Source organism: Eulemur rufifrons, chromosome 7 (assembly GCF_041146395.1).
Source record: "Eulemur rufifrons isolate Redbay chromosome 7, OSU_ERuf_1, whole genome shotgun sequence".
NCBI lineage: Eukaryota > Metazoa > Chordata > Mammalia > Primates > Lemuridae > Eulemur > Eulemur rufifrons.
This window is the reverse complement of record NC_090989.1, coordinates 157,350,665-157,374,940: the sequence shown is the minus strand read 5'-3', so window position 1 is coordinate 157,374,940 and position 24,276 is coordinate 157,350,665. Positions and strand designations below refer to the sequence as shown.

The 24,276-nt window shown below is 37.1% G+C and overlaps 1 protein-coding gene across 7 annotated transcripts in view; it reads left to right on the top strand.

Moving 5' to 3' along the window:
* SFMBT1 (Scm like with four mbt domains 1) overlaps nucleotides 1-24,276 on the top strand; it is a 129,804-nt gene that overhangs the window by 25,712 nt on the left and 79,816 nt on the right. For 3 of the 7 annotated variants that reach the window (XM_069475882.1, XM_069475881.1, XM_069475884.1), the window contains one exon: nucleotides 15,537-15,598. The exons of 3 other annotated variants lie outside the window; for them this stretch is intronic. The gene's annotated coding sequence lies outside the window, so the exon portion shown is untranslated. Of the gene's footprint in view, nucleotides 1-15,536; nucleotides 15,599-18,054; nucleotides 18,086-24,276 lie in introns of all 7 variants that reach the window. One more of the 7 variants, XM_069475883.1, reaches the window with a different exon arrangement.

The window sequence follows — 24,276 nt, the reverse complement described above, 5'->3', positions numbered from 1 at the left end:
GGCAGCAAAGGAGACTGAGGATTGGCTAGAGAGGGGGAAGAAAAACCAGGGGAATAGTGTCACAGTAGCTGAGAGAAGAGAAATGCTTTGAGGAGGGGCAGTTTGCTGTGTAGAATGTGAGGGTCTAGTAAGATAAGAGAGGAAACCATTGGAAGGTCATTGATGACCCAGACAAGAGCAGTATCAATGAGTTAGGGTAGACTGTAGTCAGACTGGGGAGGAAGTGAGGAAATGGCATCTGTAGACCAGCCTCTGAGATGAGACTTACTGTGAGGAGGAAGCAGAGAAATGGAGAAGTGCTTGGAGGGCACCAGGGGGTCAAGAGAGGTTTTCTTTTATTATTGAGATGTCAGCATTAGAGCATGTTTATGTGATGTTCCTATGGGACTACTGCGGTAGAGATGGATGTGGAACGGAAGAAATAACTGAAGGTTCTATGCTATGGAGTAAGTAGGGGCAAGAGGTGGGCCTAGCGCTCCAGGGAAGGAGATTTTCCTTTGTCTGAAGGATGAAAACAGATGCAAGTAGGTGGTGAGAAAATAAAGGAAGTTCTTGGGACCTTCACATTGTTCTGCAGATTTCACTTTTTTGCCTAGTTCTTGCATTCTTCAATTTTCTAAGTAGGTATAGGCTTCGAATTTGTATTAAAGAAATGACGAAGCAGTTTATTACCACTTGGAACACACTGAAAAGCATCCTTTTAAGGAGAGGAGGGAAAGGCGTTAGAAACAGCAGAAGATGTGTATGGCTGCTTCAAAGAAGTCATGCTTATTTTGTTAAGGTGATTACTTTTGTAATATTGTTAACATTATTTTGAAAAGTGAAGGTATAAGCTGTAGAAGAAGGGAAGAAACATGGGGATGCTTTATCTCCTAAGGTCCTTTCTGGATGAATACTAGTATTTTTCCAAGTTGCTCTGTAAGTTCAGCCTTGCTACATGACAGTGTGACATGGTGTATTCCTGTCACTCTGCTATTTGAGGAAGGTTTCCTTTATTAAGTGTGTAAGATTGGCTGGGCGTGGTGGTTCACGCCTGTAATCCTAGCACTCTGGGAGGCCTAGGCAGAAGGACTGCTTGAGGCCAGGAGTTCAAGACCAGCCTGAGCAAGAGGAGACCTTGTCTTTACAAAAAATAGAAAAATTAGCTGAGTGTAGTGGTGTGTGCCTGTAGTCCCAGCTACTTGGGAGGCTGAGGCAGGAGAATTACTTGAGCCCAGGAGTTTGAGGTTATAGTGAGCTATGATGATGCCATTGCACTCTAGCCCAGGTGACAGAGTGAAATTCTGTCTCCAAAAAAAAAAAGTGTATAAAGTTGAGTCATGTAGAACAGACATGGGAGACTGCTTATGATCAGGTTAGATAGACTATGCCCTTAAAAGGATAGGGACTTCGTTTCCCTCACTACTTCATGCCCAGAGCCTGGAACAATGCCTGGCAGGTTATAGACACTCATGAAATATCTGTTGAGTGAATGAAAAAGTGAACAATGAAAATAAAATAAGTGTCACTGGCCGGATGTGGTGGCTCACGCCTGTAATCCTAGCACTCTGGGAGGCCGAGGCGGGTGAATCACTTGAGGTCAGGAGTTTGAGACCAGCCTGAGCAAGAGCGAGACCCCATCTCTACTAAAAATAGAAAGAAATTATCTGGCCAACTACAAATATATATAGAAAAAATTAGCTGGGTATGGTGGCGCATGCCTGTAGTCCCAGCTACTCGGGAGGCTGAGGCAGTAGGATCGCTTAAGCCCAGGAGTTTGAGGTTGCTGTGAGCTAGGCTGACACCACGGCACTCACTCTAACCTGGGCAACAAAGTGAGACTCTGTCTCAAAAAAAAAAAAAAAAAAAAAAAAATAAGTGTCACTATATATGTGGGCCTGGAGAGTAAAGTGACTGCAACATCCTGAAAACGACAGTATTTCCTCTTTTATCCAGAAATCAAATTCTTACATAAAGCAGTATGGTATGGTAGCAAGAACATGGGTACTAGTTTAGAGACATCCTATCTTTATATTCTAAGAGATTAGACATGTTTCTTAGCCTCAGTTTCTTTATCTGTAACATGGGGATAGTAATAATGTACTTTGCAGAATTATTATATATTTGTATAATATATATACAGTACTCAGCATAGTAGCATAGTAGATCCTCAACAAAAAAATCTCATTAGTTTCCTATTTTGCTTAGTGGTTACAAGCCTAGGTACTGGAGTCAGATCTAATTCCCCCAAATTAGTTTTCCAAATGGAAAAAAAGAAATGAAATTGGATCTTTCCAATGTGAATTGAAATTTTTTTTTTTCTTTCTTTCTTTTTTTTGAGACAGAGTCTTACTCTGTTGCCTGGGCTACAGTGAGTGCCATGATGTCAGCCTAGTTCACAGCAACCTCAAACTCCTGGGCTCAAGCGATCCTCCTGCCTCAGCCTCCCGAGTAGCTGGGATGACAGGCGTGTGCCACCATGCTTGGCTAATTTTTTTAGTTGCCCAGCTAAGTTTTTCTATTTTCAATAGAGACAGGGTCTTGCTCTTGCTCAGGCTGGTCTCGAACTCCTGACCTCAAGCGATTCTCCCTCCTTAGCCTCCCAGAGTGCTAGGATTACAGATGTGAGCCACTGCACCTTCAGATGTATTTCTTATTATTTTAAGCTTATTCACTGGGTGATGGTTCTAAAAATTTTCTAGGAAGTGATATCTCTCTCTCTCTCTCTCTCTCTATATATATATATATATATTTTTTTTACTGAATTGAGGCTTTAGAATATGCAGTAAAATGTCTAAGAGGAAATGATAGAAGATGAGGAAATCCATTTTGGAAAAAGCCTTATGTGTAAAGATTTTATTTTTGAATGTCAGACAGCTTGGTATGGTGGAAAAAAGAACTTAGGTTTTAGATTTGGCTGTCATTTACTACTTGTGTGATATTGGGCAAGTTAAATAACTTCTTTAAGTCTCCATTTCTTGATGTTTAAAATAGGACTATTTCAAATGGTGGTGGGATGGAAGAGGTATCATACCCTATGATGCCTGGCACATGAGCACTCGGGTGTCAGCTGTCTTCCTCCCTTACCTCGAGGCAGTTTATTTAAAGAAAATGATTCTTTAGGCTGGTTGTGGTGGCTCATGCCTATAATCCCAGCACTCTAGGAGGCCAAGGAAAGAGGATAGCTTGAGGCCAGGGGTTTGGGACTAACCTAGGCAACATAACGAGACCCAGTCTCTACAAAAACTAAAAAAAAAAAAAAATTAGCTGGTTGTGGTGGCACGCATCTATAGTCCCAGCTGCTCAGGAGGCTGTGGTAGGAAGATTGCTTGAGCCCAGCAGTTGAAGGCTGTGGTGAGCTATGATCATGCTAGTACATTCCAGCCTAGGCGAGAAAGTGAGACCCTGTCTCTTAGAAAAGAAAAGAAGAGAAGAGAAGAGAAAGGAAAAGAATGCTTTATAAATAAGCTTGAAGTAATTAAAGCTACTAATTAAATGATTATTATCTAATAGTAACAACATCATGAGACCATTTTGGCAAGAGTAAATATAGCGATATGTTTATAATCATTTCCTAGAATGTGAAAAAAATTCATGTACTTTTAAATCACTTAATTCTTAGGAGTTACACAGTTTTTTAAAATCAATTTTAGATTCTGCTGCTATTTCAAAGTATAAATAATTAAAAATTCTTCATAGATTTTTAAAAGTAATGATCATATTCTAAAATATAATAATGTACTTTTTTGCAACAGTGATTTGTGACAATGTTTCTGATATAAGGCAAAGGGAAATGATCATAAATTTAATGTTTTTTTTATCCTTTTGCTGAAAATCATTAATATATCCTTAACTGAGAAAACTACTCTTTTTTATATAAGGTTAAATGGTATCATACCAGTAACAAGTGAACTTTGGTTTGCATCCTGAATTAATGCCTCAGTAAATAGAGTAAATGTGTGTTACATTTCAAATGAATTTAAGAATCCATAGGAACCTGTTTTCTGAAATTCTTTTATTTGGTGGCATAGTTTTTGCATTATGTTTGGTATTATGAAATTCTGAAATAGCAGAGGATAGAAAAGTAAATTTAGAAGAAAGCTTGCCCCAGTCAGTTTTGAACAACTCAGCCATATATACCCCTAAGAGTTATACTCAAAATCTCGTATTCTGCCCATTCTATTATAGGTTTATTTATTGTCTTCTCTGTAGAAGAGCTTATTCCTCAGGCAAAGGATTGAAGAATGAATACCTTTACCATTTTGAGTATAAACTAATGCATAAATTATAGCTTAGCAAGTTTTATGAATCATTGTACTGTCTCCATTTAAGGATTATCACTGGAAGCAGATGGAAAAATATTTTCTATTGAAGCGTGAGTGTTTATGCCAACATTATAATCAAATCCTATAGCACTATTATTCCTATAGCAGGTTTCTAAATGATTGTGATTGGTCTTTCAGATGCTTTATTTATAAAAGTGTGGTTTAAGATTTTGGAAAGGCAGTATAAAATATTTGTAATTTTTTAGTTGCATAAAAATTTATTTATGTTTTTGTGATTCGTCTCTTTAGCATTCAATTTTGAGATATGTTAGCATTTCAACTGTAAAGCAGGTGGACTATGTTCCAGTCATTATATGTTAATTTGTTATATTTATAGCTAAACTCAATTTGCTGGTCATGGAAATTAAGCCTGCAAAAGCTCTAAAGCATGTCTGTCAGTTTTGTTTAATTCTTGTACCTTGCATAACATGTAGGCTGTAATCTTTCACTTTTAGGTTTGTTGGTCAGTGTTTTCCTATTACTATATTGAACAAAGGATTATGAGAAGTGCACAGCATTGCTGTCCTTTTTAGCAGCCATTGAATTCTGTTAATTTGCTGCCCAGATATCTAAATATATGCGATTACATCTCGTTCACTATGTTCAGTTTGTATCCACCCTTCTGGGCCACCCACATCACAGCCTCTGCTTCCACCACACAACTGGAAATCTCTCTCAGAGGTTGCCAGTGACCTTTGCATTGGCAAGTACAGTGCTCTTTTCTCAGTCTTCATTCTCTTTTGAACTTCCTTTCATATTTGACTTTGTTAATGGTGTACTTCTCTTTGTGAGAGGAAGCTTTGTAGGTTTCCTACCTCTCAATTTTTCTCTATCTAATGCATATAAAGTGACACATGTAATGGCTGGCATGTAGATGCTCAGTAAGTATTAATTCCCCCCACACACACTTTTTTGCATCTTCTCCTTTTTTGTTCCCCATTCATTTCTTCTTGGGTTGTGTTTTTTTTTTGTTTTTTGTTTTTGTTTTTGTTTTTGTAGGCTACCTGCACTGTGCTGGTTGACTTGTAAATCTACAATTCAGCCTGTCTTATATACTCTTGTCATCTGACAGCAGCCTGGTTTTCAGCTGCTTCCAGGACTTCTTTACCTGGATGGACTATTTGACCACAGGTCCGTATGGTTACAATGGAACGCATGGTCTTTGACACTTCTCTCACTTCCAAACCGCAGTTCTCAACTACTGTCCCAGTATTATCAGTGGTACCAGTATATATTTTGCTTTTTACATGCTAGAATTTGGAGTCATCTTTGATTTTTCTTCATTTTCTACTCTGAAATGTCTCTTAGGTTCAGACTTTACTCACCGCTCTGATGGCTGCATCTCTGCTCCAAGCCCATAGCCTTTCAACCCTGGGCTAGTCCAGCACCTCCCTGCAGGTCTGCTTCTGGCACTAACTATCCTTTAATTGTGTAGATGTCAGTTGACAGATAAACTTTAAAATGTAGCACTCCTCATTGTAGTCTTTCCAGTTTGGTGCCTTTTGGGTATTATGTACCCTCCTCTGTGTGGTATTGTTATCCTCTACACCAGCAGACTAATGCCTCCTGCCACTTTACACGCAAGCAAGCATACATTCCACTCCTTCCCCCGACGCTTACAGAGCTGATGCCAGCTTCATGCCTTCCTTGGTGCCTTTTGATTCTGCTTACCCTACTGGGAATGTCTTCTACCCTTTTCTCTACCTTTCTAAGGTTCTTTCTGTCCTTCAAGATGAAATTTGTGCCTTGCTTTGTTGGGTGAAGCTGTTTGCAGCTATTTTGATCCACAATTAACTCTCCCTTCTGTGCAGCTAATTTTTAAAAGCCTTGCATTTCAAAAATTCCACTACTGGCTCTATCCTTAATTGTAAAATCCTTTAGGGCAAGACTGAACTTTGGACTATTCCCCCCCACCCCCATCCCTAGGGTAGTACCAAGAACAAAGGAGGTAGGTGCTCATTAGTACATAGAGGGAAGTTGCTAGAAGGTTGGTCAAGAAAGCATTTTACACATGTTGGTTTCTAATTTTGTTGGCAAATACTGAAAGACAGTTCCGAAGATAAAGATACCAAATAGATGTTTATAAGGTTAGAGGTCTTTCCCTGGGAAGGTTTTATCTTATACCTGGTGTCATTGTTTTGATATGGTATAACAAATATTGTGGAATTAAAATTCAGTGGGGAAGCTTTGAGCAAATTCCCTTATTTAAACATCTTGTTTTATAAGTTCTATATATAGAGAGATGCTCATTTGCCACTTTCTCAGTCAGCTACTGTAAAACAAATACTCTGCTATAAATAACATGTCATTATAGGCAGACACAGTATATTTTGGTTGTACAATTAAATGAATGTCATCTTACTTTGAAATGTGGCTCCATACTTACCCCCTTGTGCATTTTCCCTGTTTATACCATGTAAAGAAAATTTTAAAACTGGCTTGTGTAATTTTCTTTCTGCCATTTAACTTCCCTTCCTTCCCCAAAACATCTCTGGGATAGAAAGGGTTTGCCAGCTCCACAAAGAGTTAAATCAGGACCCATAAACTACTTTGCCCTGGCTAGGCAGCAGTGTCCAGACACTCCCCAGCTGCTCCCTTTTGATACCTTGGTCTCCCTTTGTCCTCCCCGGGGCTAGTGGTTCAGGGCTTCCAGTACCCCCTTGCACTCCTTGCTATTGGAGCAACTAAGAGCCAGAATAGCTTCTTCCTTTACTCAAAGAAGCTTTGTTTGTTGAGAACGAGAGAATCTCTCTATTTGAGTTTGTTTTGTCTTTCTCCTTTAATACTTAAGACATCCTACTTTTCATGGTTGCTTGCTTTTGTCCCCTTTCCTACTAGCTTGTGGCAAAGGGATAATGTTTTATCTTTGTGGCCACTGCATAGTAGAACACAGTACAGAAACCAAGTACAGTTGACCTTTCAACGTGGGTTTGAACTGCATGGGTCCACTTATATGCAGATCTTCTGCCCCTGCCACTCTTGAGACAGCAAGACCAACCCCTCTTCTTCCTCCTCCTCAGCTTACTCAATGTGAAGGTGATGAGGATGAAGACCTTTATGATGATCTACTACTTTGTGAATAGTTCATGAATAGTAAATATATTTTCCTATGCTTTTCTTAGTAACATTTTTTTCTCTAGCTTGCTTTATTATAAGAATACAGTATATAATACGTATGACATACAAATATGTGTTAGTCGACTGTTTGTTATCTATAGGGCTTCCAGTCAGTACTAGGATATTAGTAGCTAGTTCACTTGTAGGGGAGTCAAAAATCATAAGTGTTTCTTCAACTGTGCTGCAGGGGGGTCCGTGCCCCTAACCCCTGCGTTGTTCTAGGGTCAACTGTAAATATTTGTTGAATGAAGACATGATTCATGTGTTTAAAAAACAAACTTATTTGAAGAGTAAGGAATTATATTATTTGGCACCAGACCTTTTTTTTTTTTTCCTGTTTTCTCTCAAATTCTCAGCAGATTAACAACTTTGTAGTTTAAAACCAGGGATTCTAAAGCTTTTTGGTATTCGTGCACCTCTTAGGTAAGCTAGTGAGGTTTTCTCAGATAAATAGTTTTAAATATAGAAAATAAAATAGATAGGATTAAAAAGGAAATCATTTACCTATATCAGTAAGGTATCTAATATGATATGAAAATATCTGTGCCTTTCTGTGATAAGTTATAGTTATTGCTAATGTTATTGTGATTTGTAGCCTGTGTTCATATTTTGAAGGAAATCTTGAATTTCAATTAAAGGTTAATAAAAATAGATATAAAATCTTTTTCTTATCCAAATTTACAGAACCCTAAATTTTCTTTGTGGACCTTAGGACTCCAGATTAAAAACCTTGCTCTGAACGGTAGAAATAAGATAAACTACTAAAGGTAGGAAGACATTTTTAGGATTTTGCCTTATTTAATACTGTTGCTGATTTTTAGTAAACAAATCTGAGATAATGGAGTGGGTAAGATTATTTAAGTTGCTGATGAACAAGGATCTAGAGGTTAAATAATTTCTGTTTTGTAGTGAAACATTTTGGGAACAGTGGGAGTAAGGAAATAATAACTTGAATGTACAGGGTACAGAAATACATTTTAAACGTGTGTATACTGTCTTTCTTAATAATGTTTGGGAAATACCAGAGATAGCATTTAGTGGGAAATTCATGAATTTTGGAGTCAGGCCTGAATTCTGAGTAAGTTGTTTAATCATGCTTGAGCCTTGGTTTCCTTATCTGTAAAGTCATTATAATGCTTGCTTTAGAGTTCTGAAGATGAAATCAGAGCATGTCCAAGTGCAAACCAACGCTGGTTTCTCTGTAACAGGGGATGGTTTGCCTGTGCCCTGTGCAGTCCAGGTCGTTGTTGGGGCTCAGTTTCCTTATCTGTAAAGCACAAAGGTGTTGGAGTGAAAGGATCCTTAATATCCCCTTTATCTGAAAAGTTGGTTGATATTAGGAAGCCTACTTCTTAGACTTACTGAGTAAATTTATCTAGATGGAAGCCTTAAATAGATTGCTTAGAAGTGAGAAAGAAGTAGTTGTGAGTACTTACTATCTGGAAGGCATTCTGAAATATGCCATCTTATTTCATCCTCATAGCCATTCTGTAAAAAAGTAGTATTCCCACTTTATAAAGTATATTGAGACCCTGAAGGGTAAAAAATCTTCCCAAGGTAATGAAATTTTTATGTGATGAACTGGAGTTTGAAGTCAAGGTTACTATATGAAAAGCCTGTTTTTTGTTATGCAACACTGTTTTACATTGCTTCCCCAGTGACCAAATGGAAGACTCATTTAGTGCTCTTTTTACAAAGAGAACATTCCTGTGGGAAAGAATACATATGTATATATTAAGATTGTATCTATTTCTTTCATTTTGGAGGGATACTAATCATTTAAAAAATATTTTAAAAAATTTTGAAACAGTCAAAAACAGAACAAGTACAGTAGAGACAACTTTTTTCCTTTGCCAGAACTTTTGGCATTAAGTTGTCTACCCGATGTCCCGTCACTCAGGAATACTCTGATGGGTATTTCCAACGCATTCTTCTATAACCATCAAGATCAAGAAATTACCATTAACACATTACCATCAAATGCTCCCCAGACCCCATTCAAATTTGACCATAGTCCCAATAAAGTCCACTCCTCTCTTTTTTTGGAAAGGCAAAAGGATTCAGTTCAGAATCATGTGCTTTGCATTTAGTTGGCCAAGTTAGCCTTTCTTTTTGACTTTTGTGGTCTTGATAGATTGGAAACTAAAGGCCAGATATTTTTTAGAATGTTCCTCAGTTTGGGTTTATCTGATGTTTTCTCGTAATTAAACTCAGGTTACACATCTTTAGCAAGAATTTCACAGAATGGTGGTGTCTGCCAGGCTTCTTCACTGATAAGTTGTTGTTCTGCTTGTAGCTAATTAGTATTTTGTGGAGTACTTCAAAATTATGTAACTATCTCATTCCTCATCAAACTTTCAATTTATTGACTTTATTTACATCAATATAAACTCATGGTTTCCTATTTTATTCAATGAGCTATAATCTGTTGCTCTAAATTATTTAATTGATGCTTAAATTGTCTCAGATCTGGCCAGTGGGAACCTCTTCAGGGTGGCTTTTTTGTCCTTTTGACATGTCTCCATCATTTTTGGGGCATTTTCTTGCTTTCTGGCACAAGTGTTCTGGGCCAGTTTCTCAACTTTGGCACTGTAAGTGCTCATATACATGGTGACAACAAATCCACTGAAAGGATTTTCATTTTAAAAAGGAAAGAGACTTTATTCCAGCAAATAGTTTGCTAACCAGAGAGATGCAGCCTTCAGTACAAAACAAAGGTAGTGGCTTTTAGAGCAGCAGTCTGCAACCTTTTTGGCACCAGGGACCGGTTTTATGTAAGACAATTTTTTCACCGACCAGAGTGTGAGGGGGGCGGGAGGATGGTTTCGGGATGATTCAAGCCGGTTACATTTATTGTGCACACCTCTCTGCTAATGATAATTTGTATTTGCAGCCACTCCCACAGCCTCACCTTCACCTCAGATCATCAGGCATTAGATTCTCATAAGGAGCCCGTAACCTAGATCCATCACATGTGCAGTTTACAGTAGGGTTCGTGCTCTTATGAGAATCTGATGCCACTGATTTGACAGGAGGCGGCGCTTATGCAGCGTTGCAAGTGATGGGGAGCGGCTGTAAATACAGATGAAGCTTCGGTCACTCACTGGCCCTCACCTCCTGCTGTGCGACCAGGTTCCTAACAGGCCACAGACCAGCACGGGTCCACCGCCTGGGGTTGGGGACCGTAATTCTAAAGAACAAAGAGAGCTTTTTGTTTGTTTGTTTGTTTGTAAGACAAGATCTTGCTGTGTTGTCCTGGCTGGAGTGCAGTGGCACAATCATAGCTCACTGCAGCCCCCAATTCCTGGGCTCAAGGGATCCTGCTGCCTTAGCCTCCTCAGTAGCTAGGACTACACACCCGGCTAATTTTCTTTTTCTTTTTTTTTTCTTTTTTATAGTAGCCAGGGTCTCACTACGTCTGGAACTCCTGGCCAGAAGCACAAGTGCTGGGATTACAAGCCTGAGCTACCAGGCTTGTGCGTCCCATATGGTTTTTATAAAGTGCCTACTTAGGTTCCCACTCTGGTCCACTTATGCAAATGAGGAGTGCGAACTTGCTTTGTTCTAATTGGTTGGCGCTTGTTGAGTTCTGATTGGTCAACACAGGTCAGTGTCTATTGGTTGATTGAGGTGGTGTAAGCAGAACAGACAGTGATGAAAATCCCAAAGTTAAGTGAGCATGGAGGTTTTCTCACAGTGCATAGTATGTGTGTGATCTCTAGTCAGCATATGGCCACTTGGCCACTTGGATTTATTTATTTATTTATTTAGTATTGCAGTCATTTTTATTTTATTTTTATTTTTGACACATGTGATTTTTTTATTTTTTTTTATTTCAGCTCATTATGGGGGTACAAAAGTTCAGGTTATATATATTGCCCATGCCCCCCCATCCCCCCGAGTCTGAGCTTCAAGCGTGTCCATTCCCTAGACAGTGCACATCGCACTCATCATGTAGGTGTGCACCCATCCCCTCCCCCCACCCCATCCCCCCCAGTCAGAACTTCAAGCGTATCCATTCCCCAGGCAGTGCGCATCGCACTCATAAAGTAGGTATACACCCATCCCTTTCCCCAGCCCCCACCTCTGTCCGATACCCAATTGGTGTTATTCCCAAATGTGCACTCAGGGAAACCAGTTTGCTGGTGAGTACATGTGGTGCTTATTTTTCCATTCTTGGGATACTTCACTTAATAGAATGGGTTCCAACTCTCTCCAGGAGAACCAAAGAGATGCCATATCGCCATTATTATTTATTTTGAGCTTAGGTCCAATTAGCTACTCAGGATCCATCTTGAAGGATTGGCTCTTTCAGGGTTCACAATGGTTGTCATAGTGTACATTCAATTCTGCAAGGAAATAGAACATTTTTGAAAAAATAATTACCAAATATTAACCTTTTTCTAATATATCACCTAGAGTGACTTTCTGATACAAATATTAAGGTGGCAGCCAGCCTGATATTCCTTTTGGTGTATTTTCCCTTTTTCTTACTTAGGGGAAAAAGAGGTCTTGTCTAGGAAGTGGAAAGAAGAGGTATTAAAATTATCAAAGCTTTTCCATTGTCAGAACAATTACTTCAAACAAAAAAACCAAAAAACACTTTTGGTTGAAAAAGCATTTCATTATCGTTGAAACCAGAAAGAGAGGGAATGTGCTCTCCGCACTCATACATCACATATTCAGTGAGTATGTATGTCTACTGGGGTCAGGTACCAAGTGCAGCTCCTTGTGAGGCAGTAGGAATACAAGGGCAAACAAAAATCAGTGTGGCTCCCGCATACCCTCATGGAGCTTATAGTCTAGTGGTTAAGAGACAAACAGTCACAAAAGGGAATGCCCTGAGCAGCAATTCCTTACTTGTGAAATGTGACAAATGTTCTACTTTATAAATTGTTCTGAGAGTAAAATGAGATCATATAAGCCTAAATCCTTTGTAAACTGTAGAAATGTTATATAAATGAAGTACAGTCTTCCAGTGGTGTCTACAGGGGATTGGTTCCAGGACCCTCACAGATACCAAAATCCATGGATGCTCAGGTTCCTTATAGAAAATGGTGTAGTATTTGGATATAACCTACGCATATCCCCCTGTATATTTTAAATAATCTCTAGATTACTTGTAATGCCTAATATAATGTAAATGTTGTTATACTGTAGTTTTTAATTTGTATTATTATTGTTGTTGAATTATTATTTTTTATTGTTTATTTGTCCAAATATTTTTGATCCGTGGTTGGTGGAATCTATGGATATGGCACCCATGAATGTGGCACCCTCAGATATGGAACCTGTGGATATGGAAGGCCTGTTGTATTTCTCACCTGTCACTCCATCTTCTGGTGTTTGGTCTCTTTTTAAAATTGCTAAAGTAAGCATCCCCTGACAACAGGCCTCCAGGCTCTTCCTCCCCACTCCATCCTGAACATCACTGTCCCGTCTCTCTGTATGTAAACTACTACTTACTTTCATGTTGCTTAACTCTTTTCAGAAGCCTTCAGGCTAAAGTCCAAAGTCTTGATATATAAGATCTCCATGCTAACCCCAACCTCGCTTTCCAATCTTGTCTCGAAACCCTCAACCCACACCAAACTGGTCTAGTCCTTGTGCCTGAAACACACAATGTGCATTCCCATCTTTGCTTTTGCTCTTATACTTCTTCCTGGAATTCTCTTCCTCTTCTCTATTTTTCAGAATTTCATCCCTGTTCTAGGCCTGGCTTAAACCCTTCCCTTCACTTTACTCCCATAGTGCATACAGTCGTCTCTCCAGAGCATTTGATAGTCATCATTTGCTCTCTTAAGTCACTGTTAGGTTTTTCCAACTGGCATTACCTGCTCTCAAAGTATAGGGACTATATCTAATGTGTTTATATTTCCTATATTTATGTAATGTTCAATAAGTTTTTGCTGGTTGATAAGAAAAGTGACCTGACTACATTCAACCCAGCTCCCAAGAATTTGAAAACAAAAACCTTTGACTTGTCAAAAATACGAAGCAATAAACAAACTGAATTTGTACTGGAAGAAAAAAAATTTATTACTTTGTACCAATTTTGCATTCTGTGAAAAGTTATAGCACATTTGACTTAATTATCCCTTGTCTCAGCAAAAGATAAACATTTTTACATTGTGAATGCATTGTTGTTAGAGGCTTCAAACTTGAGACAGTTGTTGACCCCTTTTGACCCTTTTTGGTACCAGGGATGGCTGCTTCAGCTTAGCAGATGCATGCCTTGGCTGGCATCAAGTTTGATGCTCCAGGTTACCCAGGTGAATGATGGTATCACTGAAGGCTTGTGGGGCTTAAGACAGATATGTAGCATTTCTCTTTTGTATATGTGTGATAAAGAAGTTGTGTCTCAGAAATCTACCACTTGATTATCTGTCATAATTAAAAATGAAAATCAGAATAAAGCCACCTAGGTCATTAAAAGCAATTCATTCTTTAAAAAGAAAACGCTCCTGAGTGCTGTGAAGGAAGAATCTCTTTTTTTTTTCTTTTTAAAGAACCTGTGCTGTAGTAAAGGAAAAATATCTTGTGCTATGAAAATACAAAACAGGAGGAACTATGAATTTATGTTTCAGTAACTGAAGGAATAGGTCATTGAGGAAAAGAATTGTTAAGAATTGGAAATATCCAAGTAACAGTGATAATCTTATAGTCAATCTGTACTTGTTAAAAATCACTGATTTTCCGGAAAGATTTTTAAAGTATAAAATGTATTTTGGATGTAATATTATGTAATTTTAGATAATAGTCATAGGAATCACCTCTCATGCTGCTGTAATGCAGTAATTTCTTGAGCAGAGTAGTAGCATCCATGAATATCATGTTGGCAGTTACCATACACCCTTTTTTATTCCTGTGTTTGCAACAATTAATGATGATGCTACTGCTTCTGTGGTATAACCTCTGAGAAGGCTGATTTATCACTATAATTTTATTTTATGAGTTAGTTTTTATTATGGCAATATTTAAACATACACAGAAGCAGAGAGACAATCCCATTACTTGGTTTCCACAATTATCAACACATGGCCAGTTTGTTTTATCTATACTTTCCTCTTTGATACATGTACACAGTTTTACTTCCCGTTACTGCATTGTTTTATAGCAAATCTTGAGCATTATGTTACTTAACAAGTAATTCAGCATTTATCTTTAAAATGACTTTTTAAATTATAATACCTTTATCACATATAAAAGTTAATAATTCCTTAATATTAAATATCCAGTATTATCATTATTTTAAATTCTCTACCATGTGAAAACTACATTTTGATTGGTGGTATTGGCTATTAATGCAGAACCTATAGGGGCTTTTTCTTTTGAAATTGAGGTGTAAAAAGAATGGCCTTATTTCTGAAATGAAAATTTAAACACCATCATTTTAGAAAATATTGTGGGCTAGGACCAAAGAGGGTTGGGGGAAAAACCCAACTACACACATTCTGGTCATTTTGAGAAAAATTAAAAAAATTTTAAAAAGCCCAACAACTGGAAATCTGCGTATAAATATCAATCTTGGTTAATTTTAACTTGAATCATTATGTTTTCTCATTGCTTTGGAACTTAATGAATACCATATGACTTGTTGACAGAAAGAGGAGGCTGTTTTGAAAATTCTTGCTCCAAGTTTAAGCAAGCTGGTGCTAAGTAGGTGTTGAGTTTGGGCTCTTGGAGCCTAATGATTATAGGGTTCTGGGTGGAGTCAGTGGCCTTAAACTATAAGTTTAGTGCCCTCAAGACAGGCATCCAATTTTCACTCCAATTATTCATTACAATTCATTTCAATTGGTATTTAATGAGCACTTACTTTATGCAAATTAGACTGAGGAGAATATCTCCTAACTACTGAATGTTGAAGCTAATTTGAAATAATAACTTTGGACCTAGACAGCTTTTTTTTTTTTTTTTTTTTTTTTTCATTTAATTGAAGATATCAGGCTGGGTGACTTCCAAGCTCCCTTACTTCTCTTACAATCAGAAATGGTTGGCACAATTTGTAGCACAAATAATATTTGAACCTTTAAAAGAAAAAGCTGAACAACTACGTAGGAAATGAAGTTTAAAATAGGCAATAATCTTTTCTACACTTGTTTCCTTCCTTAGCTAGAGCAGTGTGTTTCCTCTATGAGAAATGAAGAGCTGCATACTGGTGAGAGCACATTGAGGTGAGCTGCCGTCTACTTAATACTGGATTCATGATGTCTGAAAGTGTGACTTTTCTGTTCAGGGATAACCTGAGAATTTAAGAAAAATTAAGGATGATGGAACCTTAATATTTATATATACCCATTTATGTAGTATAGAACTGTGCCCCCATGTTGATATTATTAATTTGGGAAAGAAAGGAGTAGATGACCACTTGTAAAGAATTTTGTCCTTGGAATTTTTTATGATCCTTTTTAAAGAAAACTTTTTGTTATGGGGAATTTCAAACATATACAAAAATAGACAAAAAAATAATAAAATGAACTTCCAGGTATCGCTTCTGTAATAATAAACTCACAGACAATGTTGTTTCATGTATACCCACACCCATTTCTGCCTCCCATATTATTTTTTTCATTTTAAGTGTTTACCATAACTTATTTACTCAGCCACCTATTGATGGATATTTGAATAATTTCTAGAATATTTTTTACTGTTACAAATAATTTTATATGAATAGCCTTTCCTTCCTTACATTCTTTTGTGAGTTTCTTGAAGATAAATTCCAAAGGGGAATTGGGTCAAAATATGCATGTTTTAGTTTCTATAATGTCTTCAGTTTTTAGGACATCATCACGTTACTTTCCAGTAAACCTGTACTAATTTCCATTTTTGCTCAGAGTTCTCATTTTTAATCCATCACGTAGAATTATTGTTTGCTTTCTGTTTTTCTTTTATATATATGTATATATATGTGGGCATAGATATATAAAATTTATGTAGTCATATATGTATTTTTTTTTTTACTCTTGAAGTGTTTGAGAATTTATAGCAGACATTATGATACTGTACTCCTAATACTTTAGCATGCGTCTCTAAGAGTAAGACATTCTCCTACATAGCCTCGATACAATGATCACACTTGGAGAATTTAACATTGATATAATACACTTTATCTTATGTAGTCCATATTCACATTTTCGATTGTTATAATGTCGTTTGTAGTCCCCCGCCCAATCCGTTATCTAGTTAAGGATTAAGCATTACATTTGGTTGTTATGCCCTCCCAATAAATACTATTTTAAAACAAATTCCAAATATCAGATTATTTCATTGGTAAATACTTCAGTATGGCAAAAGTTAAGGACTTTTTTTTGTTGGTGAAACATAACCAAAATACCTATTTTGACCTACATTTTTTAAAAGAACATTAAAATCTATGCAGAGCTCAATGCACATTATATCACACATGTAATTTTATTTTTATGTATTTATTTGTTTGTTTATTTATTTTGAGACAGAGCCTCACTCTGTTGCCCAGAATAGAGTGCCATGGCATCAGCCTAGCTCACAGCAACCTCAAACTCCTGGGCTCAAGCAATCCTTCTGCCTCAGCCTCCTGAGTAGCTGGGACTATAGGCATGCGCCACAATGCCTAGCTAATTTTTTCTATGTACTTTTTAGTTGTCCAGCTAATTTTCTTTCTATTTTTAGTAGAGATGGGGTCTCGCTCTTGCTCTGGCTGGTCTCGAACTCCTGAGCTCAAACGATCCACCCACCTCGGCCTCTCAGAGTGCTAGGAGTACAGGTGTGATCCACCACACCCAGCCCCCACACATGTAATTTTAAAAAATTGTGTTGCACAACATTGTCAGTGTACTTAATGCCACAGAGCTGTACACTTAAAAGTGGTTGAAATGGTAAATTTTATTATGTGTACTTTATCACAATAACAAAAATAAATTTAAAAAATATTGTTTGTAGGCTCCAAATGACCAATGCATTGCACTGGCCTCTTAAGTCAGTCAGTCTCACTCTTTCTCTCTCTCTTTTTGAAAAGCCTACAGCATCTGGTATTCCAGGCAGTCTCCCATCCAAGTACTAACCAGGCCTGACCCTACTTAGCTTCTGATATCAGATAAGATCAAGCATTTTCAGGGTTGTGTGGTTGTAGAAAGGCCTTTCTTTTTTTTTTTTTTTTTTTCATTTTTAATGGAATTTTATTGAAGCATATTTTACATCGTAAGTAAACAACTTGATGCGTTTTAGTAAATGTGTACAATTGTGCAACCATCACCACAATGCAGTTTTAGAACATTTTTGTCACCCCCGCAAAATGTCATTTACCAACCAGTCTCTGCTTCTGCCCTGACCCCAGATAACCACTGATCTGCTTTTTTTCTATGCAGTTTTGCCTTTTCTAGAAATTTCATATAAATAGAATCATTCAATATGTAGTCATTTGTGTCTGACATGTTTCATTTAATATGAAGTTTTTGAGATTCATCCCTGTTACTGTATGCACCAGTAGTGTGTTCCTTTTTATTGCTGAGAATAATTCCATTGTATAGAGGAATATACTATATTTTGTTTATCCATTCACTAGTTGATGAAGTTTTGGGTTGTTTCCAGTTCTTAGCAGTGAACACTTTTTTTAAAATCTTTGTATGGATACATTTTCATTTCTCTTTGGTAGATACCCCAGAGTGGAATTGCTGGGTTGTATGGTAAGTCTATGTTTAACTTTTAAGAAATTGTCAAACCATTTTCAAAGTGGCCATACCATTTTACATTTGTACCAGCACTGTATGAGAGCTCTAGTTTCTCCACATCCTTGTTAAACTTGGTATTGCTGGTCTTTTATTTTAGCCATTTTAGTTGGTGTGTAATGATATTTCATTGTGGTTTTAATTTGCATTTGCCTAATGACTAATGAAGTTGGGTATCTTTTCATATGCTTATTTGACATTCATATATTTTCTTTGTTGAAGTACCTGTTCAAATCTTTTTGCTCATTTAAAAACGTTGGATTGTTTATTGAGTTTTAAGAGATTTTAGATATAAATCCTTATTAGATATACGTTTTGCAAATTTTTTCCCCCAGTCTGTGTTTATCTGTTCTTTTTCTTAGTGATGTTTTTGAAGAGCAAAAGTTTTAAATTTGATATATCCCAACTTACTGATTTTTAAAAATTATACTTTTTTTGGTGTGTTATATATAAAAAATCTTTGCCAACCAAAGATCAAAAGGTTTTCTGTTTTTTTCCTGATTATTTAAAAATTTTAACTCTTAAATTTAGGTTTATGATCCCTTTTGAGTTTCTATGTATGGTGTGAGGTAGGGTTGAGGTCTCTTTTTGTCCATATGGATATCGAATTGTTCCTGTACCATTTGTTGAAAAATACTTTCCTTTTTTCATTGAATACCTTGGTATCTTTGAGTCTTCTAGTCCATGAATATGGTGTGCCTCTTCATTTATTTAGATCTTCTTTAGGTTCACTCAGCCATATTTTATGGTTTCAGTGTATAGGTCTTATTTACTTATTTTTTTTATTCTACAGTGAATAACTTTTTTTGGAATTATTTAGTAAATTTATCTTAAGTATCTTTTAATAAATAGTGTCCTTCTCCATGTCTTGCTCTTTCTCTTTTTTTCTTCCAATTTATTTGATAAAACCAGGTAGTTTATCTTACGGTGTTTTCCATAGTTTGATTTTGCTGATTGGCTCACCTTGTGGTGTTTAACATGTTCCTCCAACTTCTCTATTATATCTAGAAGCTCAACCAGATTGAAGTTTGGTTGTTTTTTTATTTTTTTATTTTTTTTTTGAGACAGAGTCTCCCTCTTTTGCCCTGGCTAGAGTGCCATGGCATCAGCCTAGCTCACAGCAACCTCAAACTCCTGGGCTCGAGCAATCCTCCTGCCTCAGCCTCCCGAGTAGCTGGGACTACAGGCACGCGACACCATGCCTGGCTAATTTTTTCTATATATCTTTTTAGCTGTCCAAATCATTTCTTTCTATTTTTTAGTAGAGACGAGGGTCTTGCTCTTGCTCAGGCTGGTCTCAAACTCCTGACCTCAAGCGATCCTCCTGCCTCGGCCTCCCAAAGTGCTAGGATTATAGGCGTGAGCCACTGTGCCCGGCCTGTTTTTTTTTTGAAAGATGGTTTACTAGTTGGTGTTGTGTTCTTCCATTAGGAGCCACATAATGTTTCAGGTTGTGTCTTTTGATTGATGTAAGCTATTATTGATGATTAACACCTAGTTGCAGCAATTTATTTAATAGAGGTTCTGTCATTCCTTCATCATTTATTACCTGGGATACTTTTATAAAAAGAAACCTCCCCTATCTTCTTTCTATTTTCGAGAGCAGACGCAGTCAGGCATGTTCAGGGTAGCATGGGCATACCTTCTTTCTGTTTTCTATACCCAGTGTGTATGATCTCTTTAGTTACAAATGCAATGACTTTGTTAACAAGTAGGTATTTTTTATAATGCACCATTTCTTAGCTGAATTGGCAGACACAAGATTTCAATTATTAGTAGGCTGAGGGTTTGTTGTTGTTTTTCCTATGCTTATGAACAAACCCTTCTGTTGGGAACTGTATAAAATATTCTACTTGGCTCTTAAAGACCTGCTGTGTAGGCACAGACTAGACTGTATGTATCCTGAGTTATTGCTTTACAAGAGCAAATTACAATCTTGACCTTACTTATTCCCGGCATAGTATTTTGTAATGAGTATATTATAATTGCTTGCTTTTTTTTTTTTTAACAGCTTTGCCTTATGATGTTGCTGTCTCTTATGCTGCTTTATTGTTATAAAAGTGTTTTCTGTTCTTTCCTTTATCTTAAGTGTAAATAAGAAAAGTGGTAAAGGTGACATAAATTGTATTGAGCTTTTCCTATTATTATTTTTCTTTTGTATCTTGTTAACTCTGTTTTCAGAATTCTTCTCAAATGAGATGATTTTTTTTTTCTTTTGTCAGTGCATCTGTTTTAAATACTAATCTAATGTCACAGTAACTTTGTAGTGTTTTGTAAGGAAATGTACCTCCTAATAGGAGCTAAGAGGAGATACTTGGAATGGTCAGGGCTAAGTGAATGAATGGAAGTAGGGGAAGGGAAGTTTGTATACTAATTGATCAGTCTAGAATTAGCCCTAGCAGGTGTAGAAATTTAGTGCTAGCATATGGAAATCATGTGTTTTATAAAGTAAATGCTGTAAACATAGCAGTCATTTAAATGGTATAACAGAATAGCTAGTCTGTGCCAGATGTATAACAGGTCAAATTTTTTTTTTTTTTGAGACAGTCTTGCTCTGTTGCCCGGGCTAGAGTGCTGTGGTGTCAGCCTAGCTCACAGCAACCTCAACTTCCTGGACTCAAGCAATCCTACTGCCTCAGCGTCCCGAGTAGCTGGGACTACAGGCATGTGCCACCATGCCCGGCTAATTTTTTTCTATATATTTTTAGTTGTCCAGATAATTTCTTTCTATTTTTTGTAGAGACGGGGTCCTACTCTTTCTCAGTCTGGTCTCGAACTCCTGAGCTCAAGCGATCCACCCGCCTCGGCCTCCCAGAGTTCTAGGATTACAGGTGTGAGCCACCGCACCTGGCCTACAGGTCAAATTTTGAAGTAATTTGTTTTATATTGGACTTTTATGTGTAATAAAATGTATAAGATATAATAGCCACAAACAAAAAATACTGCTGAAGAAATATGTTACTAAACATGTTTATTTAGCATATGGACTGCTCATTGTCAAAATTACATGTTGTTATAGGTTTTTAGTTCGAGTTTATAAAATTTATGGCTTTTGTTTGGGGAAAAATATTTTTTCCTAGCCTCTTTGACCCGCATTACGTGCTATTTTTTGAAATTCTTTGTTTTTTTTTTTTGACTGGTAAAGCATTATATTTTAAGAATTGAGACACTTTTCAATAATTAATTTAGTTTTCTCAGCATCTTTTTAAATTAAAGGATGATTATGAGAAATATTGAGAGTTGAGACTCGAATTCTGTCCAAATAGCTGACTCCCAATCAATTTCACTCAGCAGATACAAATTACAAGCTTACCACTCTCAGGCATGGTGTAAAATCATAGAGAAAGACAAAGGCAGAGCACAGGCCCTGAGGAGCAGATGGGCCCAAATTACTGTAGGAGAAAGGCTCTTCTAGAGGGTCCCACAAAATGCTGTGGTAGTTTTGAAGAGAATTGAGTTCTGCATGGGAATGTGCATTTATTTTTTCCATCACATTGATGGAGTATCTTGACCCACCTGTGATTTCCCTTAGGTTTCCTTCTGAAAGATGCTCTGCTTTGAAATGATTGGTTAGTTTTTAAGGAAACATATTGAGGAAGGAATAGTTTTTTGTTCCTTCTGAGTGATTATTAATATCTTAATATCAAAGTCTAATTAACTGAGCAAATTTACCCTTGAAATATTTTGCCTGGTCACAGAAACAGACCAAGTAAAGCAGAAATCAAAGTCACTTTAAGGTTTTAATGTATTCTTTTATATTCTCTTTTGGACTACAGATAAACCGGAATATTTCAGAGGAGATACTGGGGCAGGGGGTTGGGCATCTCAGAACCTGTTTTAGGAAGAACAGTTGAATGAGCTGTTAGCTCTCTCAGCCATGTGAAGGGCTCTTGTGTGAGTGATGGCACAGACTTGTTCTGAGTGGGCAATATCAGTGGGTAGAAGACACAGGGACTTGGGGGTGCCTTAAGGACAGACTCTGTGGTGAAGCTGCTAGGAAATGAAATAGATCATCCCAGAAGGCAGTCATGGGACCTTTTAATCACAGTGTAATTGATGGTTTTGGAACATAGAAATGGAGAACTTCCTCCTCAGGAATGGGTGATGTCTTAGTCCATTTGTGCTACTGTAACAGAACACCCTAAGACTCGATAATGTATAAATAATAGAAATGTATTTTCTCACTGTTCTGGAGGTGGCGAAGTTTAAGTTTGAGGCACTGGCAGATTTGATGTCTGGTGAGGTGCCATTCCTCATTGATGGTGCCTTGTTACTGTGTCCTCACATGATGAGAGGCAAAAGGGAAAGAGCAAGGGACAGCAGGGAGCTCTCTGAAGCCTTTAGTAATCCATTCATAAGGGTGTAGTCCTCATAACTTACTCACTTCCCGAAAAGCCCCAGTTCTTAATACTATCATATTGGGGATTAAATTTTAACACGTGAATTTTGGATGGGACACAACATTAAATTAAAGCAGGTGTGGAAGAATTCCCGTAGGGTAATGGAGAGCTGTTGCTATTTGTGGAAATGTTGAGGCATGGGAATGGTATATAGCACAAAACTGTTGAGGACCTTTGAACTAGATATAATCAATTAAAGTTCCTTCTAACTTTTAGATTTGCCATCCTCAGTTATTCAGTGAAACAGTGATTTCTAAAATTCACCTAGGCATTTGGCTTAATGTATATAAAAGTGCAGTGCTAGGTATAGTAGCTGAAGGCACTAAGCAGATGTTTGCAAATGAGACAGGGATGTGAGCATAAATTATTTAATTATTTGGAAAAAACATAAGCAAGTGAAAAAAATGTTTATATGCTGAACTTTATTACTTATCATTTGAAGTGAAAAAAAAATTATTTTATTCTTTGTACTTCACCCTACTCCATCAATATCTCTCCAAAATTGCGGGGTTGACATCACTCCATAGTAGTAATGTTTATTATTAGTTTATTGTTTGGAAGAGTATGCCTAATGTCTAAATTCCCAAGGCCAAACTCCATGATAACTTAGTTCCGAACATGGTGTTTGTTAAAGTTGGGAAAACATTTTTATCCTTCTTTCCTCCCTTCTTCCTTCCTCCCTCCCTCCCTTCCCTCTCTTTCTTTCTAAATTCTCTCTTGACAAGGCATTTTAATTAAGGTAGCTCTTTGAAGTTTAACTATCCAACGACCTGAATTTGACATTTTGTTTAAAGATTCAGTGAGAGGAGTACTCTGGTGTTTGAATGGCTTATTGATTTGTTTTTTTTCTGTAAAGATTGCTTTGAGAGGAATTTGAAGTAAGCTTAAGACTTTTGATAGTAAGATTTGACATTAAGCCTCTTTAAGCATTTGATTTTGGTTCTAACTCTGGAAGGGTTGAGTGTCCTGTCTGTGTGTCATCTGACTATATGTCACAAAATTCCAAACTTGATGTGGCTGAGCCTGTGATAATGTTAAAAATATCATTTTGTGAGTTTAAACAACTGGGTTGACCTCTCTTTTATACTTTAATAGGGAATAATATATTTATCTCACATCCTGTAAGAGAATACTCAGGTAAAACATGTTAATAATTTTGGATGTGTAGTTTTGAGTTATTTTTACCTTTATGATGATATTTTTCCTGAGTGGCTGTGTTTTGACCAACTAAACTCATTTATTTTTTGAACAGTTTAAATACAACAATTAAAATAACAACCCCTCCCCAAATTCCTAAAAAACCGCTAGCCTTTGGAATGTTTCAGAATGATTTTCAAAGATGGTGCTAGAGATTTTTTCCCTCTGAAAGAGATACTAATAACCAGTTACTTGCCTCAAGCCTACCTTTTGAGTTGTTAATTTGCAAAATAACAAAGTTTTAAATTCTTGCAGGCTTGTTTTTGTGACTTCAGGAACCTGTTTCTTTCTTTCTTTCTTTTTTTATTCCAAAATATTAAGGGATCCAAATGTTTTTGGTTATATGGATTGCTATTGTAATGCTTGAGTCAGGGCTATAAGTGTGCCTGTCACCCAAATATAGTGTGGTGTTTGTTTGTTTCTTTGTTTGTTTGTTTTTTTTGAGACAAAGTCTCACTCTCTTGCCTGGGCTAGAGTGCCATGGCGTCAGCCTAGCTCACAGCAACCTCAAACTCCTGGGCTCAAGCAATCCTCCTGCGTCAGCCTCCCAGG